Consider the following 7644-nt stretch of genomic DNA (forward strand, 5'->3'; position numbering starts at 1 on the left):
AATTATAAGAGGATATTATGAACAACTGTATGGCAACAAACTGGATAATGTAGAGGAAATGGACAATTTCCTGGAAACATATGAACAACCTAGACTGACCAGAGAAGAAATAGAAGACCTCAACCAACCCATCACAAGCAAAGAGATCCAATCAGTCATCAAAAATCTTCCCACAAATAAATGCCCAGGGCCAGATGGCTTCACAGGGGAATTCTACCAAACTTTCCAGAAAGAACTGACACCAATCTTACTCAAACTCTTTCAAAACATTGAAGAAAATGGAACACTACCTAACTCATTTTATGAAGCTAACATCAATCTAATACCAAAACCAGGCAAAGATGCTACAAAAAAGGAAAACTACCAGCCAATCTCCCTAATGAATATAGATGCAAAAATCCTCAACAAAATACTTGCAAATCGAATCCAAAGACACATTAAAAAAATCATACAGCATGACCAAGTGGGGTTCATTCCAGGCATGCACGGATGGTTCAACATAAGAAAATCAATCAATGCATTAGAACACATTAACAAGTCAAAAGGGAAAAATCAATTGATCATCTCAATAGATGCTGAAAAAGCATTTGACAAAATCCAACATCCCTTTTTGATAAAAACACTTCAAAAGGTAGGAATTGAAGGAAACTTCCTCAAATGATAAAGAGCATATATGAAAAACCCACAGCCAGCATAGTACTCAATGGTGAGAGACTGAAAGCCTTCCCTCTAAGATCAGGAACAAGACAAGGATGCCCGCTGTCACCACTGTTATTCAACATTGTGCTGGAAGTGCTAGCCAGGGCAATCAGGCAAGACAAAGAAATAAAAGGCATCCAAATTGGAAAAGAAGAAGTAAAACTGTCATTGTTTGCAGATGATATGATCTTATATCTAGAAAACCCTGAGAAATCGATGATACAGCTACTAGAGCTAATAAACAAATTTAGCAAAGTAGCGGGATACAAGATTAATGCACATAAGTCAGTAATGTTTCTATATGCTAGAAATGAACAAACTGAAGAGACACTCAAGAAAAAGATACCATTTTCAATAGCAACTAAAAAAATCAAGTACCTAGGAATCAACTTAACCAAAGATGTAAAAGACCTATACAAAGAAAACTACATAACTCTACTAAAAGAAATAGAAGGGGACCTTAAAAGATGGAAAAATATTCCATGTTCATGGATAGGAAGGCTAAATGTCATTAAGATGTCAATTCTACCCAAACTCATCTACAGATTCAATGCAATCCCAATCAAAATTCCAACAACCTACTTTGAAGACTTGGAAAAGCTAGTTATCAAATTTATTTGGAAAGGGAAGATGCCTCGAATTGCTAAAGACACTCTAAAAAAGAAAAACGAAGTGGGAGGACTTACACTCCCTGACTTTGAAGCTTATAATAAAGCCACAGTTGCCAAAACAGCATGGTACTGGCACAAAGATAGACATACAGATCAATGGAATCGAATTGAGAATTCAGAGATAGACCCTCAGATCTATGGCCGACTGATCTTTGATAAGGCCCCCAAAGTCACTAAACTGAGTCATAATGGTCTTTTCAACAAATGGGGCTGGGAGAGTTGGATATCCATATCCAAAAGAATGAAAGAGGACCCCTACCTCACCCCCTACACAAAAATTAACTCAAAATGGACCAAAGATCTCAATATAAAAGAAAGTACCATATAACTCCTAGAAGATAATGTAGGAAAACATCTTCAAGACCTTGTATTAGGCGGCCACTTCCTAGACTTTACACCCAAAGCACAAGCAACAAAAGAGAAAATAGATAAATGGGAACTCCTCAAGCTTAGAAGTTTCTGCACCTCAAAGGAATTACTCAAAAAGGTAAAGAGGCAGCCAACTCAATGGGAAAAAATTTTTGGAAACCATGTATCGGACAAAAGACTGATATCTTGCATATATAAAGAAATCCTACAACTCAATGACAATAGCACAGACAGCCCAATTATAAAATGGGCAAAAGATATGAAAAGACAGTTCTCTGAAGAGGAAATACAAATGGCCAAGAAACACATGAAAAAATGTTCAGCTTCACTAGCTATTAGAGAGATGCAAATTTAGACCACAATGAGATACCATCTAACACCGATTAGAATGGCTGCCATTAAACAAACAGGAAACTACAAATGCTGGAGGGGATGTGGAGTAATTGGAACTCTTATTCATTGTTGGTGGGACTGACTTCCAGAGTTCAGCCACTCTGGAAGTCAGTCTGGCAGTTCCTTAGAAAACTAGATATAGAGTTACCATTCGATCCAGCAATTGCACTTCTCGGTATATACCCGGAAGATCGGAAAGCAGTGACACGAACAGATATCTGCACGCCAATGTTCATAGCAGCATTATTCACAATTGCCAAGAGATGGAAACAACCCAAATGTCCTTCAACAGATGAGTGGATAAATAAAATGTGGTATATACACACGATGGAATACTACGCGGCAGTAAGAAGGAACGATCTTGTGAAACATATGACAACGTGGATGAACCTTGAAGACATAATGCTGAGTGAAATAAGCCAGGCACAAAAAGAGAAATATTATATGCTACCACTAATGTGAACTTTGAAAAATGTAAAACAAATGGTTTATAATGTAGAATGTAGGGGAACTAGCAATAGAGAGCAATTAAGGAAGGGGGAACAATAATCCAAGAAGAACAGATAAGCTATTTAATGTTCTGGGGATGCCCAGGAATGACTATGGTCTGTTAATTTCTGATGGATATAGTAGGAACAAGTTCACAGAAATGTTGCTATATTAGGTAACTTTCTTGGGGTAAAGTAGGAACATGTTGGAAGTTAAGCAGTTATCTTAGGTTAGTTGTCTTTTTCTTACTCCCTTGTTATGGTCTCTTTGAAATGTTCTTTTATTGTATGTTTGATTGCTTTTTAACTTTTTTTTCATACAGTTGATTTAAAAAAGAAGGGAAAGTTAAAAAAAAACAACAAAAACAAGGAAGAAAAGATGTAGTGCCCCCTTGAGGAGCCTGTGGAGAATGCAGGGGTATTGGCCTACCCCACCTCGATGGTTGCTAACATGACCACAGATATAGGGGACTGGTGGTTTGATGGGTTGAGCCCTCTACCATAGGTTTTACCCTTGGGAAGAAGGTTGCTGCAAAGGAGAGTCTAGGCCTCCCTATAATTGTGCCTAAGAGCCTCCTCCCGAATGTCTCTTTGTTGCTCAGATGTGGCCCTCTCTCTTTGGCTAAGCCAACTTGAAAGGTGAAATCACTGCCCTCCCCCCTACGTGGGATCAGACACCCAGGAGAGTGAATCTCCCTGGCAACGTGGATTATGACTCCCGGGAGGAATGTAGACCTGGCATCGTGGGACGGAGAACATCTTCTTGACCAAAAGGGGGATGTGAAAGGAAATGAAATAAGCTTCAGTGGCAGAGAGATTCCAAAAGGAGCCGAGAGTTCACTCTGGTGGGCACTCTTACGCACACTTTAGACAACTCTTTTTAGGTTCTAAAGAATTGGGGTAGCTGGTGGTAGATACCTGGAACTATCAAACTACAACCCAGAACCCATGAATCTCGAAGACAGTTGTATAAAAATGTAGCTTATGAGGGGTGACAATGGGATTGGGAAAGCCATAAGGACCACACTCCACTTTGTCTAGTTTATGGATGGATGAGTAGAAAAATAGGGGAAGGAAACAAACAGACAAAGGTACCCAGTGTTCTTTTTTACTTCAATTGCTCTTTTTCACTCTAATTATTATTCTTGTTATTTTTGTGTGTGTGCTAATGAAGGTGTCAGGGATTGATTTAGGTGATGAATGTACAACTATGTAATGGTACTGTGAACAATCGAAAGTACGATTTGTTTTGTATGACTGCATGGTATGTGAATATATCTCAATAAAATGAAGATTAAAAAAAAAAAAAATCCTGTTGGTTAAAGCTACACATACCATGAGAAACATGAAGAGGATCCAGGCCAAGCACATTGATCTTACCTCCCTTTTTCCATCTTCAAGCAGATTGTTTAAGGGCTCTTAATCTTCAAAAATCATGGTAATAACCCAAATTTTTGAAGAGGCTATAAAGTATGATTTATTTTCATAGTTAATTCCACACATATTCAAATTTTTTGATTTTTATGTCATAACTTTGTTTTGGAAAATTGGCAACATGAGTGAAAAAAAACACCTCTGGACTGGAAGCAAGGAGCTCTGGCTTTTAATGCTAGTTAATATAGCTTTGGAGTAAAAGCTATTTAAGTGGCTTGCCTTATTTAGAGCAGTTGTTTAATGAGTCATGGACTCCAATGAAAGTCATTGAAGTCTTAATCATTAGATTCTAAGAAAGCCAAGAATCTTCATACCAGAATTATGCTTGGAAGCCAACTGATAAAATTTTGGATGGTATTCTACTAGATTACTGGCCCTTGCCAACTGACCCAGATTAAGATTAGGAGCCCTTAAACAATCTGCTATGTTTTTTCTGTTCTTCAAGTTCCCAGAAGTAAACATTTTAGGCTTTGCAGGTTATACAGTCTCTGTTGCAACTACTCAGCTCTGCTATTGTAGCATGAACACACCATAGACTGTAGGTAAATGAATGAATGTGATTGTTTTAATTACAAAAACAGGAGTGGATGGGATTTAGCCCACAGTCCATAAGATCAAAGTCATGTTTAAACTTCCCATTCAATTTTGCCTAACATTTTTGTTAATATGTTGCCCTAAAATTGAGGCATAACAACATATACAGTCTAATTTATTTATCATTTTAAAATTGAAACATAACATGATATCTAGAGTCTAAATTCATTATTTTTACGACACGAGTGAATAGTTTGGAAACCATGCCGAAACAGAATATCTTTTTATTTAAAACAATATTGTGTTTCTTTTTAGTTACATGTGATCTACAGATCCCAAGAATTTAGTGATCCTAATTTGTCTAATCTTACATCCAAATTTCTTTTATTCTTCACTTCATGAAAATATGCCAAAATAGAGATTGGCAAACAGAATTGCTAACACACAAAAAATAACATTGTGCTAACATATTCCTCTCAATATGGTTCATGGAAATCCATAATTTTTCCTGAAATAAATAGAAGTGGTCATTGACAATTTTACATCAAAATCTACTAATAGTTACAAAATCCAGACTATTGCTTAGACCTTTTAAAAGTGGCAAAGGGTGAGGCGAGCAGAGCCGGAGACAAGACCCAACTCAGGATCTGACAAGATGGCCGGGCTGCCCTGCAGGATTATCAAGGAAACCCAGCATTTGCTAGCAGAACCAGTTTCTGGTATTAAAGCAGAACCAGATGAAAGCAACACCCATTATTTTCATGTGGTCATTGCTGGCCCCCAGGATTCCCCCTTTGAGGGAGTGACTTTTAAACTTGAACTATTCCTTCCAGAAGAATACTGAAAGGCAGCCCCTAAAGTACATTTCGTGACCAAAATATATCACCCTAATGTAGACAAGTTGGGAAGGATATGTTTAGATATTTTGAGAGATAAGTGGTCCCCAGCCCTGCAGATACGCACAGTTCTGCTATTGCTCCAGGCTTTGTTAAGTGCTCCCAATCCAGATGATCCATTAGCAAATGATGTAGCGGAGCAGTGGAAGACCGAGGAAGCCCAAGCCATGGAAACAGCTAGAGCATGGACTAGGCTAAATGCCATGAATAATACTTAAATCGATCTGATCATCGAGTCTGCATCACTTCTCCTGTTCTGCCAAGACGTCTTCCTTTTTTGTTTGCATTTAATGGGCACAGTCTTAGAAACATAACAGAATAAAAACCCAGACATCTTCAGTGCTCTGGTGATTAAATGCACATTAGCAAAATCTATGTATTGTCCCGATTCACTGTTGTAAAGCATGAGCAGAGGCTAGAAGTATCATCTGGATTGTTGTGAAACGTTTAAAAGCAGTGGCCCCTCTCCTGCTTTTATTCATTTTCCCCATCATGGTTTAAGTATACAGCACTGTGAATGAAGGTGGCCATCAGGGTTAGCTGCAGGGGTGTGGGTGTTTTTCTTTATTTTATTTTTACTTTTGAGGAGGGAGGTAGTTTTATTTTAAATTTATGAGCTTCCCCCCCAACACCACCCCCCACCCCCCTACCTACCCCCACCCTCGCTTTTATGGTGATCTAATTAAATGCATTGGTTAAAAGCAGCTAACCAGTTCTTCAGAATATACCCTCTAGCCAAGTCTGACTTTATTTAGACACTGTAGATGGACAAACTTGATTGTTTGAACCAAAATGGGAACATTAAACAAACATCACAGCCCTCACTAATAACATTGTGACTTTGCTGTCAAGTCTAGAATCCTCCTTTCAAAAAAGAAGCTTGTGACCATTTTGTATGGCTTGTCTGGAAACTTCTGTAAATCTTGTTTTAGTAAAATATTTTTTGTTATTCTGAAAAAAAAAAAGTGGCAAGGAAGACTTTCAGTAGCTTAGGGGAGAAAACAGCTATTATTCCACATAACCTTTTTCTGTTGGAAACACTTTGCATGGATAAAGGACCTATGATAAATGGAATAAAAATTTTAATTACACAGCATTAAAAAAACTTGGCAAATGTCACTTAGCTGCATTAAGTGGTAGCATCAATCCATGGCATTATTTACTCTATCTCTGTGCCTTATTTTTAATAACACAGTCTATCCACAAGTCTCTTCGTTTTATACGCAAGTTTAATTTTTCACAATTCTATCCTTAAGGAGCGGTAAATTCTTCTGAGAGTAAAGATTAATGGCAATTTAAATTAAATTATTTTGGCTATCAGAGGATTTCACAGATTTAATGCTCCATTCTGGTACAGGGAAAACCCAATATTCATTTCTCAGGGTTTAAGATATCATGTCCTTTTTTATATAGTACCTTTAAGACACAAATTAATTATTTTTATTTCAAACTTTATCCTGAGATAAAGATTTTGAATGCTAATTGAAATTCAGGTCTGGTTACTGCCAAAGAAAGCTTAAACCTCCTCCTTCTTAAGTATAGTCTTATGTAAGGTGTGTTGGATGAGGAAAAATACCTAGGGTCCATAGAAATTCTATACTCTGGATATTATTTTTCCAGAACCCACAAATCTATGATGCACTTTCCACTAATTTTGTTCCTTTTCTACCTTTAAGAATTTAAACTGTTATTTCTCTTGGCTCTTTCTCCCAAGCCCTAAATTTCGTGATAAACCACCACTCTTCCTTTGACTTTCAAGTTGCTAATTTTCTTTATTTTCTCCTTTTGTTACATTTGCACCTTTGTTACTCCCCGCAATATTGATTAGAAATAAGAAAGTAAACAAAAACTGATAGAGTAACTAGAGAAAATATCTCTTTTGTAAATGATCTTAATATTTCTTCCTCCCTTTTAGGTTTAGCTAATTCAACATTTTTTATTGTCCGATCTGTAAAAACTCATTACTAGGTTTCTGAGATTAGCAGTTTCTACTAGTATTCTTCTAAAAGAGTACTTATTATTGACTTTCTGGTATTTTATTGGCTTGTCTATTTTAAATGTGTACTGCCTCATATTTGTTTCACAGAACTATTTATATTCAGATATTCAAGAGTAAACAAACAACTGCAATGTCTCCACATATTTTAGGTGCATTTCTAA

At 37.0% G+C, this 7644-nt stretch overlaps 1 pseudogene; it reads left to right on the plus strand.

Moving 5' to 3' along the window:
- The first annotated feature begins 5243 nt into the window (after window positions 1-5243).
- LOC119530604 lies at window positions 5244-5702 on the plus strand (annotated as a pseudogene).
- The last annotated feature ends 1942 nt before the right edge of the window (window positions 5703-7644 follow it).

This window comes from Choloepus didactylus, chromosome 3, assembly GCF_015220235.1.
Source record: "Choloepus didactylus isolate mChoDid1 chromosome 3, mChoDid1.pri, whole genome shotgun sequence".
NCBI classification, from domain to species: Eukaryota; Metazoa; Chordata; class Mammalia; order Pilosa; family Megalonychidae; genus Choloepus; species Choloepus didactylus.